General features: G+C 46.6%; 1 pseudogene; it reads left to right on the top strand.

Moving 5' to 3' along the window:
• The first annotated feature begins 336 nt into the window (after positions 1–336).
• On the top strand, positions 337–907 carry LOC120928063 (annotated as a pseudogene).
• Positions 908–12,102: the final 11,195 nt, after the last annotated feature.

Here is a 12,102-nt window from a genome sequence, read left to right as displayed (position 1 = left end):
AATGACTCTTCTTTCCTTTGGTTCTTCCGGCATTGAGGAGTTAGAAGGAACAGGGTCTATTTCACTATTTTGAGGGGCAACGTCATCCCCTGTTTCTGACACAATAGATTCCACATCTCCTGAATCATTTAAGTCTCTATTTGGCGGGCTTGAGGCCTCCATGAAACCTTCTGTAGAGTACAAATCAACATCATCTTCCAATTCTTCATTAAGCACATTCTGAGGAGCCTTCGGCTGAAGTGTCCCATTACTTGTCACTTCAGAGGAGGGCAGGAACGAAGTACTAGGCTCTGGTTGTTGAGAGGACCATAACCACTCTGACCCTATCCATTCATCTGTGGACTCTTCATTATCCGAGCTCCCTGTCAGGTACTACATGACTTGAGACCCGTTCATTTCTTCAGTACGTCACCCAGTTCTTCAATCCCCGAAGAAGGCAGATTGGTTTATACCGGTAATCTGGGCAGGGCAGTCCTTGGTGTGAAGCTCTTTTCCTATTCCTCCAGCAGTGCTAGCTTGCTAGCTTGTTTCTTATGCTGTATATTTTGCTGAAGACTGGTATTGGAGTGGACAGCCTTGTTCTGAAAGTAATATTCTGCAGTACAGTGGGATTCTTTTGTCACCCCAGTTACTCTGCACATAATAACAAAGGGATACGTGGCTCGCTTGTATCACAACAGCGACAGAGACTTTTTCACTGCAGTTACATAACGTCCTTCTTGCAGAAAAGAGGACTGTGTTTTCTCCTCCTTCTATGCTAAGAAGAAATCCATGCTGGTCAATCCAGACCTCTTCCCAAATCCCTGGGAATACCATCACCTTATGGGCTTTGATAAACCCTTCACCTTTAGTCCTGAAGATCTGGATAAGCCCTCAAAGGACCAATAAAAGCTTTCTTTGTGTTTGACTCTTTTTTTCTTTTTTTTTTTAAATCACCTTATACAAGGACTTGGCATTTGTATGTTCCAACTTTTATAACACCCCTGTAGGAACTGTGTTGGCCCTGACAACTTATTTGTGTGTAAAATTTGTAATGAGCCAAAGAAATTATGTGTAGTGTATCCCACAACTGTACATCACTTGATAACTTGGACATGGCAAATCCATAGTACCATGGTAAACTGCTTGCCAACCGCACCCCGCAGATATATTGCTGCAGGGCAACTGCTCTAGATAACGTTTCTGATGCATTTCGGGGTAGGGGGAGCGGCCACCTTCTTAATTACAGCACAAGCTGATCAGTGGGTGCCGGCCAATGATTGATTGCTGGCCTCCGCTAATTGGTCTGTCATTCAGGGAAGGGAGCTCTGTGTTGTAAACAACACAGAGCTCTGAACACTGACAGGCAATCTTGCTGTTTTGTTTATTCCCTGGCAAAAGCAGAAAAAACGGCAAGATCAATTAGTAAAAGCATTTAACCCCTTGATTGCCCTTGGATGTTAACCCCTGTCCCCTTTGGGGTTCCGTTACAGTGGTGGCTAGCAGCGGGATAATTCCATCGCTTAAAGGACAGCTACAAGGACTACTGGAGAACCGTGGCAGACCAGCCAGCAACCATAAGAAGATGGACGTGATCACAGAACTTGTCCAAATGGATGGAGCAGAAAGACCCAACTTAACGGAAAGGCCCAGCGTAACAGACAGGACCCCGGAGGAGGCAAGTTTTGATCGGGCTGTCAAACTAAGACTGGCACACTATGGTCCTAACCCTCCACCGGAGATCATAGACCGAGTTATAGCGGCTGTGGATGCAAATTGGCTACGGCAAAGAGGTTCTGCAGCAGCAGAAGTCACAGCAGCACTAGCTGAAAGGAGACAAATACATTTGGCTGCTTTTAAGAACTTCATTGAAACCGAAGGGGAGATTGATGGGTACCTTGCTGATTTTGAACGGCAATGTGCCCTACACCGGGTGCCCACAGAGGAATGGGTTACCATTTTGTCTGGGAAATTGTCCGGCCGGGCCAGTGAAGCGTTCAGGGCCATCCCAGACAAGGATATTATGAACTATGGACTGGTAAATGAAGCACTTTTGGCCAGGTATGCTGTCACACCAGAGGCATACCGGAGGCGGTTCCGAGAGACGAGCAAGCAGACTGGTGACTCATATAGCGAGTGGGCATGCTGCCTACACCGCACAGCATCCCACTGGGTCGATGGATGCCAAGCAGAATCCAGGGAAGAGGTGCTGCAGGTGTTCCTGCTGGAGCACTTCTTTGACAAACTGTCCCGGGAAGTCAGAGAGTGGGTCCAGGACAGAAACCCTTTCTCCTTGTCTGAAGCAGCTTGCCTGGCGGACGAATACACAGACGCCCGCAAACTGGACAACTCAGTGGTCAAGACAACAGCTTGGGTGGATTATCGATCAGCGGCACCCCCGCCGGCTATTGCCTACAAACCCCAGTCGGACCGTCCTACAACACCACCTCCAGCGGCCACTTACCCTCAGCAGCCCAGGTTCAACTCCCAGGACTACTCACAGCCCATCAGGTGTTTTGGGTGTAAACAGCTAGGACACAGAAAGCTAGACTGTCCATTGAATCAACCCAGGCAGTCACAGAGACAGCCAGAAAAGGGGAACCCCCGCACACCCATGCCTGCGGCCCACTGCGTTGAGGAGGAAGAACATTGGGGCGTTCTGCACGAGGCAGATCCGATACAAGCAGCTAACCAGGACAACAGGCAGCAACACAGGCAAACTGTCTGGGTCAATGGAAAGGTAGCCAATGGACTACGCGATACTGGGGCCACGATGACACTGCTACGGAAGAAACTCATCCCAGAGAGCCAGCACATCGGAGACACTGTAGCCGTAAGAGTAGCGGGAGGCACCGTCTTTGCCCGGGTTCACCTGGATGAAGGATTTGCCAGCGGATGTACTACTGGGGAATGATTGTTTCGGCGTACGCTCCGATGTGCCCCGCTGAAGCCCACAAAATGACTACCTGTGCCCCGACCCGCGTTGCTGGAACTAAATCGCTTGCTGCTGGGACCCGGGTAAGACTACCTTCCCCGACATGTACTGTAGATCCGTCACAATATCACAGTCTAAAATGGGAATGTATAAGTTGGCCAGTGAGAAATCGGAGATGCAACGACACTACGTCATGTATTATGAGATGTCCCGTGGCTTGAACATTGAAATGCACAAACAGGCTGAAATTGTCAAAAAGTTAAATGGGATTTGTGCTCAGGTGGTGCCCTATCTCTCCCAAGAGCATCAACAACAGGTTTTTGGAGCCATTGAGAGAGCAAAGCAAGTGACTGTTCCAGAACTGAATTCCATTATTCACCTTCACCATCAGCTACCGACCTGGTAAGCCAGATGGCAATGCTGATGGGTTAGCCCGGCAAACAAACGTCATCCCGGCCTCCTAGTTCCGGACATCCCCAAGTTGACCCGAAAAGGATCAAGCCGGGTCTGCCGGAGTGTTCCACAAGGAGGGAGCATGTAACAGGAGTCACTTTTGGGCCCAGATTGAGCCAGGAAATAAAGGGGCATATGTTGGATTGTTTTAACATGGACAGTAATCTACCATATATTCTTTAATGTCTGTAAAGAATATTCTGACCCTACCAATAATGACTCTTTTCAATGATTAGCCCTGGCTAGTGAGTTGTTAATTGAGTCAGGCTTTTGGAAGACCTTTCATTGTGTGCTATTGATGATAGATGTGTTGTGACTCTAAAGGTCAGACGTCTGTGCAATGTGTATTGTGCAGATGAATGACTTATTGTCGGAGACGTAACGTCTGGGGAATAATTAACTCCTCTATGTAATTATCTAAAAGAATGGGATTGAAGCTCATCGTGTGATGTATGGGTGGGGTGTGGTTTTGTTCCTTTGAGTACTGTAACATGCTGTAACTGCTTAAAAAGCTGAGAGTGAGCCATTAAAGTTGTCTTTCATTTTGAAACCAGAACAGAGCTGTGTGTCTCGTGTCTGGGGGGAATTCTTATGGATCGTGTTTGTTTGCCTGATTGTGGAGTGTCGATAAGCTGTCTTTGGTGGAATGGAATATCGTGAACGGATTTAACCCCTGTCCCCTTTGGGGTTCCGTTACAGGTATGCTTGAGCGTACCTGGTAAAGTGGTCGGTTACTACCAGAACATTTCCTATTCCACTCAGATCAGGCTCCAAGCAAAGAAAGTCTATGCATACTAACTCCAATGGACCCTGGCTTTGAAGATGGCCCATTGGGGCAAATTGACGAGGTAAAGTTTTTCTTTGGATACACAGGATGCAAGAATGGCAATACCCTTCAACTTCAGCCCTCATGCGAGGCCAGTAAAACCTGTCTCTAACTAACTAAAAAGTCCTATTGGGGCCTAGGTGGCCATGCTGGTCATGAAGCGCAGTTAGTACAGTCTCTCTGTGCTTACTGGGCAGGAGCATCTGCCACTTCTCTTCGGGACTATCAGAGGGGCCCCTTCGGTAGACCACCCCTTGATGGAGCTGCAGCCTGTCCCACTCTTTATGCACCAGCCGTGCTTCCTTTGAATGGCTGACAAGGAGCACACTTGGGTCCTGATTTTCCAAGGCCTCTAAGACTAGTTTACCCAGAGGGTCTTCTTCTAGATCTTGCCTCAGTTCTTTCTTTGATAGTTGAGGCAAGTCCCCACTCTTCATTTGGGTTACATCACAAAAGAACTTGGGCACTCCTACTGCCAGAATTCCTATCTCTTCAGCTCGGGACCCTCCTTTCGTCTGTAGCTCAGTCCCTTTGCACAGTGCCCGCACCCCTTCAGAGGTTATTTGAGTCCATTCCATCTCTGGGGCAATTGACTCATGGGTTCTCCTGGAGAGGGCATCTTTGTTTCCCGCTCCTGGGCGGTATTTCAGAGTTGAAATTGAAACCTGAGAGGGCTGCTAGTTTTTTTTAGAGAAGACCGCACCCCCTCCCCCCGCAGAAATCGGCGAAGACCGGGCCTACACCCCCCCTTGTAAAAGAGCTTAAAGAAGAAAGGGGGGGCCCCGGCAGAAGACCCCCCAGCTGACTAATAAATTACTACAAAAATCTGTGTGGTGTTTTTTTTTAAACTTTACATTTTTCCACCAGGTGAATGGGTAGGGGTACGATGTACCCCATACCCATTCACATAGGGTGGGGGGGCCGGCATCTGGGGGCCACCTTATTAAAGGGGGCTCCCAGATTCCGATAATCCCCCGCCCGCATACCCCGACAACCAACGGCAAGAGTTGTCGGGAAGAGGCCCTTGTCCCTATCGACATGGGGACAAGAGTGCTTTGGGGTGGGGGGCGCAGTGCCCCCCTGCCCCAAAGCACACACTCCCCCATGTTGAGGGCTCAGAAGGGGGGGCGCTCGCTCGTCCCTACCCCCATTCCTGTCCGGCCAGACTGCGTGCTTGGATAAGGGTTTGGTATGGATCTTGGGGGAACCCCCACGCTGTTTTTTTCAGCGTAGGTTTTCCCCCTTACGATTCAGACCAAACCGAAGGGCCTGATGTGCCACTGCAGGGGAACCCACGCCGTTTTTTTTGTTTGAAATTTGGCGCGGAGTTCTCCTTCATGGTCAGCGCAAGCTGAAAACGGTTTGGGCTTTCACGTGCGCCGCCTCAAGTCGCGCAAAAGCTGCTACGCCGCTTGGTATTCACCAAGATTTTGCCGGCGTAGTGAGAGGGCGTGCGTGAAACTCCAAAATTGCCGCGCACGCATGCGCAGTACACAAATAAACCTCCCGCAGGTTTAGACGTACTTGCAGGCGTACGGCGATCATTTCACAAAAATCACTTTCAATTTGGCCCGTAACACTTAAACAAACACATGTCACTACACTTTCCCCACATCCCCCCCCTAATAAACTCCCGCCCAAAGCCCTTCTATTTACATTTCTAAATGCCGTGCGCCAGGTCTATAGAGGCGCACCATGCGCCCTCTCCTGGGCGCACTAGGCATTATAGTAAATAAAGAAATGTGCTGCTCTGCCAGCGCATTTCTTTAGTAAACGACAAAACGGCTTTTACTCCTGCCTTTGCTCCATGAATCATGGATCAAAGGCTTGGTAAATCAGCCCCATTGTGTGCTTCTAGCTGCGGTAAAATCCGCACCTGAAAGCACCATTCTATCCGTCTGTGTGAAAGGGGCCTTAGGGGGCAGTCTTTGGTCCTGCCTCTTCAGCTGGCTAGGATGATGGCACTCTTTTACCGTTGGCGCACTTTGAGGCAGTCTCTAAGGCCTGCAGGCAGTGTAGAAGCTGATATGTGGCTGACTGGGTGAATCCTAGTCATGCAGTCCCTTACAATAGCTGCAAACAGTGACAGTCACATAAAATGGCCACAAGGGCCTCTCACCAATCGCAGCTAGGGTTGCCAACTCATCCCTTTAAAACAGAACACATATTAATTACACAGGTTCTGAGGCTAATTTAATGCAAATAAGGCACCAAGTGAGTTTAATTACCTCCTTAATCAGCCACAGAACCTGTGTAATTAATATGTGTTCTGTTTTAAAGGGGTGAGTTGGCAACCCTAATCGCAGCATTACAGCAACAACAGTTCCTCTGACAAGATGCTGCTTCGCGCTCTATCACCAGTGGCAACTGGCATAGCAGGGACTGTATATTTGTCAGCAGCTGTGTGGTGCTCTGGTCTTTCTGATGGCACCCTCACGGTCAAGCTGTGGAGAAGCATGGCCCCCTCTCTCACCGGTCGCTTCGTGGTCAAAATATATAAATGAATAAATAAATAAATACGTGAGAAATTAATAAATACGTAAAAACTTGATAAATAAAGTGCTCAAATATTGATAGTGAACAACGTAAATTGACCGAAAATGACCGACCAGCGTGTGTTCCAGACCTCTTTCTGAATACCTGTATGTGTATGTACCAAGCCTCTTTTTGGTCCCTGAATGCCTGTATGTGTGCCCAAAAATGTCCGACTGTCATCCCTTCCAGGCCTCTATCTGGATGCCTGTGTATTGTACCAAGCCTCGTTTTGGTCCTTGGATGCCTGTATGTGTGTCAAGCCTCATTTTGGACCCAGACGTCACATTACACAGCTGATCCCGCTCCTAGGTCCCTGCACAGACGTACTACCGCTCCCTCACACGGCAAGCTTGCAGACCCTTATGGGGATATGTAAACCACGCATGCAGTCCTAGTGCCGGGTAGGCACCTTCACAAGTAAGAGGCCAATTCAGCTTTGTTTTTATGTATTTTTTAAATAAAAATGGTAATACACTATAGTTTTTTCTCCTGCTTTTTTGTGGATGAAACCTCTGCGATACCTATGATCTAACTAGAGTGGCAACCTCCAAGTGGCACAGTGCACAGGCACTTAAACCTGTCAAGCCTGTTAGACCTACTTTTTCATTAAAGTGGTCCACAATTTCTGGTAAGCATATACCCACATTAGAGCACATCGGGTGAAAGTTTAATCAGATGGTGGTGGCTACAGCAATATCAAGATTGATTGCATGACTATCCAATGAAACATCATGTGAAAGAGATTTCCTATCAATAGTGTTAATCACTGTGACAATTCAGAGACATTTTTTCACTTTTTCACGGTTGTTCACCATGTTCCATGGTTAATTTTTGTGGGTACGCACAATTCAATTGATTTCACTTTGTATTATTTAATTTTGGACTTTATTTGTTTAATAGTTCAATAATTGGGCAGGGTGTCCATTTACAGTACTTTGTGAGCACTCCTATTTTATCTCATCAGAGATTCAAGTTGTCACGTAATGAGCATTTAATATTGTTTAGCTATTATTATTTATGTATTTATAAGATCTTCCTGCTAGGGCAGCACACCAAGGAAGATTTTTTCACTAGCGCCCTCTACCTCACTTCTATTCAATTGCACTATATAACCTTTATATTTTGAACCAGAGGAGCGGCTTGGCAATTTAAGTAATTATTTATATCTTTGATGTATAATTAATACTTTTCACATTTCTGGCGCGGAAACACACCCCATTCAAGGACCAAAAAGAGGCTTGGTACACATACAGGCATCCAGATAGAGGTGTGGAACACACGATGGTCGGCCATGTTGGGTCTATACAGGAAGTAAAGCTATTTCACACTGGTAATGCTCCTGGGCTGGTTTCTCATAATTGGGGTCATTATTTTTATAAATAACTGGAGGGCAGCAGTAGAGAGATACCCCAGATGATGTCCTAGCGAAACGCGTCAGGATGAATCCATCGTTGCCACATTTTATAGAAAGAGCTTGAATATCATCACAAATGTAAGTGTTCTGACTTCATTAAACTTTTGATATGTAATATAGAGTCACGCTATGTGGCCGTTTTTTTATTCTATTATATGACACAACCCTTCTACATCTATTTGGGATTCCCTGGACCATCATTTCTATGAGACAACCCACTAGGAAGTCACCTTTCCATGAGATTCTCTCTATCCTGGTGGTGTTTTGTCATCTCTGGCACAGCATCCTGAAGTCCATAGGATCGCCCAAATAACATTGTGGTTACACCACGCAAGCCTTTTACCTGTGGGGTGATTCCTTTCACTTCATCACTTCTTCACTTGCACAGATCTGCATGGTTTGAAGTCGTCACCATATTTTGAACTTTGTCAACACCGAAGTTTGATCACTCTAACGACAGATAGTGGGGTAGATTCAAAGAGCAATTGCGTCTGCGTAACCATAGTTACGCAGCGCAATTGCTTACCTGCGCCGGCGTTACGAATGCTCCTGATTCAGGAACCTTGTTACGCCGACTGCAGCCTAAGGCCCCATACACACGGGAGAATTTATCCGCGAATACGGTCCAGCGGACCGTTTCCGCGGATAAATCCTCTCGAGGATTTCCGCGGATTTCTATGCGATGGCGTGTACACACCATCGCATTGAAATCCGCGCCAAAATCCTCTGGCGATGACGTGTCGCGCCGTCGCCGCGATTATGACGCGGCGACGTGCGCGACGCTGTCATATAAGGAATTCCACGCATGCGTCAAATCATTACGACGCATGCGGGGGATCCCTTAGGACGGATGGATCCGGTGAGTCTGTACAGACCAGCGGATCCATCCGTTGGGATGGATTCCAGCAGATGGATTTGTTCTGCATGTCAGCGAATATCCGATCTGCTGGAATTCATCCCAGGGGAGATATATCCGCGGATAAAGATCCGCTGGCGTGTACACACCATAGGATCTATCCGCTGAAACCCATTTGCTGGGATTTATCTGCGGATGGATTCTATGGTGTGTATGGGGCCTAAGAAATGACTGGCATAAGGCTCCTTATGTCATCATATCTTAGGCTGCATTCTTACGCAGGCCGCTAGGTGGCGTTCCCGTTGTGGTCAGCGTCTAGTATGCAAATTGCATACTAACGCCGATTCACAACCCTACGCGAGCCCTGCGTACGCAGTTTACGTCGTTTGCGTACGTCAGTTTTTGCGTATGGCAGCCCCTGCTATCAGCAGGGGGAGCCAATGCTACGTATACCCGTCGTTCCCGCGTCGCGAAATTTGAAATTTACGTTGTTTGCGTAAGTGAATCGTGAATGGCGCTGGACGCCATTCACGTTCACTTTGAAGCAAATGACGTCCTTGCGACGTCATTTACCGCAATGTACGTCGGAAAAGTTTCCCGACGGAGCATGCGCACTAAGCTCGGCGCGGGAACGCGCCTAATTTAAATGATCCACGCCCCCTGTGGGATCATTTAAATTGCGCGCGCTTACGCCGGGCAGTTTTCCAGGTGCGCACACGCAATTTACGGTGCTACTGCTCCGTGAATTGAGCGTAGCGCAGGTAATTTACGGAGGCGCAGCGGCAAAACGGTGCGCTGCGCCTCCGTAAAAAAAGCGCAAAGCTACTTGAATCTACCCCAGTCTTTGCATTTTTGCACCTGTTTTGAATTTCCTGCATATAGACTTTCATAGCGTGCTTATGGGGACATTTTTATTTACATTATTCACTATCAATATTTGAGCACTTTATTTATAAAGTTTTTACGTATTTATTCATTTCTCACGTATTTATTTATTTATTCATTTATATATTTTGATTAGCGCTACACTTTTTTTGTTTCCACATTGTTGCAATTTGTCTACTTGGTGTGTCAGCAGCTTACCCTTAAGGCACTCTTATCACTTTTACTTAAAAGCCAACCGCCAGCTAAAAAAAATAATACTGGGATGATTGCTACAGTTGTAGCCATGATCCTGGTATAACCGCTTCCTGACGGATGTGTATATATATATATATATATATATATATATATATATATATATATATATATATATATATTTATATATGTACGCTGGATAGGAAGTGGTTAAACACAATATCAGAATTTTTACTTTTATTCTCAGAAGTCAGCATTTGGTTTCATCATTTTTTTTTAGGATGGTACCAGTGACCCGAGCACAAAATTAAAAACAAAAAGTAATGTATAGTGAAAGTCATTGACCAGATCTACCCAATTTATGTGCAAAATATGCAATCTGGGCAGTGTAAGGGCTAGCTAGAAGGAGGATCACTTTAAAAAAAGTTGATCAGCTCCAACATGTAATGCAATATATATGGAAACCAAAAATCCACATTTCTACTGCAAATATTGTTAGCAGTATTTTTGATGTATTTTTCAGGACTCCAGCCATTTAGCAGAAATCTAACATCCCTAACCCTCTGTTTTAACCCATGGGTAAGAAAATACAAATCCCCACAAGACTGGCCAACTTTGCCATTAACACACCAGCATTGTAACCTTTGGCCTGCTTCTCAGGATCCATCTATCAGGAGCAATCTGTCACTGATGCACTGATGCACAATGTCTGTTTCTTTACAGCTTTCACATTTTGACATATGGCTGTATCCATGATGCAACAGCATCTGCATCCTCTTCTATAAGTTGCCTGCATGGGAGCCTGCAAACAGTACAAGTGCCAGCGTCCATCTGAATGAGGCCTTAGTTGGGAGATAACTCTGCTGGCACAGCTACTTGAATAGCATTTAAAGGGGAACTCTCAAGTGTGCAACAGAGGTACATTCTACACTGACATGCATTCAGAAGGTACAATTTAAAGCAATGTTTGAGTATTTCTGTTGGGGTCAAACCCAAAGCCATTTATGGGCCTGGTACCTATGTGGGTATAAATGGGACTCCTAAGCAATGGCATTATTCTGCACATATAACTTTATGGGCTTTCAGAACTTTAAGTTTCTCCCACTGTAACTAGATTATCTTGGTCCAGCTTTCTTTTCTTTTCATTTTTTTTTTTTTACCATTAAGGCCCCATACTCACGAGCAAACATGTCTGCTGAAACTGGCCCGCAGGCCAGTTTCAGCAGACATGTTTGGTCGTGTGTGGGCGCGAGCGGGCCGAATTCCAGCAAACATTTGCCCGCCGGGCCTTTTCCCAGCAGACAAATATTCCTGGACTTGTTTTAAAACAGCCCGCTGGAATTCAGCCCGCTCGGACATGTACGGTCGTCAGTACAGACCTACCGTACATGTCCAGGCGCCCGCCGTCCCTCGCATGCGTCGAATGACTTCGACGCATGCGTGGAAGCATTTTAAAGGCGGGCCGCGCACGTCGCCGCGTCATTGTCGCGGCGACACCGCGTCATCGACGCGGCGACACCGCGGACACGCCCCGCGTATTGTTTACGCGCGGACTTCTGTACGATGGTGTGTACAACCATCGTACAGAAGCCCTCTGGCAGACATGTATGGTGAAAACGGTCCGACGGACCGCTTTCACCATACATGTTTGTCCGTGTGTACCCGGCCTAAGAGTAAAGACAACCATTCGTTTTTGTGACTTTACTTTTGCTAGGAAAGTATTTGCAGAGGGAATATACACAGATGAACCGTAATCTCTGACAATAACTTAACAAAGCACAAATTCATCTGCTATCAGATACTCTTCAGGGAAATGTTCTGACATCTGGCATTTACCATGGGCAATCAGGTCTCTATCTAGACCTACACCAAGTGAGAACCCTTCTGGCATGACTTGACAGTCTCTGCATTCAGCATTTAACATTCCTCCCTGCACTTCAGTGGCTTTATTGGTATTACTACAAGGACCCATTTTGGGTCAGAGACTCCAATCTTTTTACTCACACCTGTAAACTCTGGCATTTCAT

The sequence above is a fragment of the Rana temporaria genome, chromosome 1 (assembly GCF_905171775.1).
Source record: "Rana temporaria chromosome 1, aRanTem1.1, whole genome shotgun sequence".
Lineage (NCBI taxonomy): Eukaryota > Metazoa > Chordata > Amphibia > Anura > Ranidae > Rana > Rana temporaria.
Note: the sequence above shows the minus strand (reverse complement) of the source record. Positions and strands in the feature narration are given on the sequence as shown.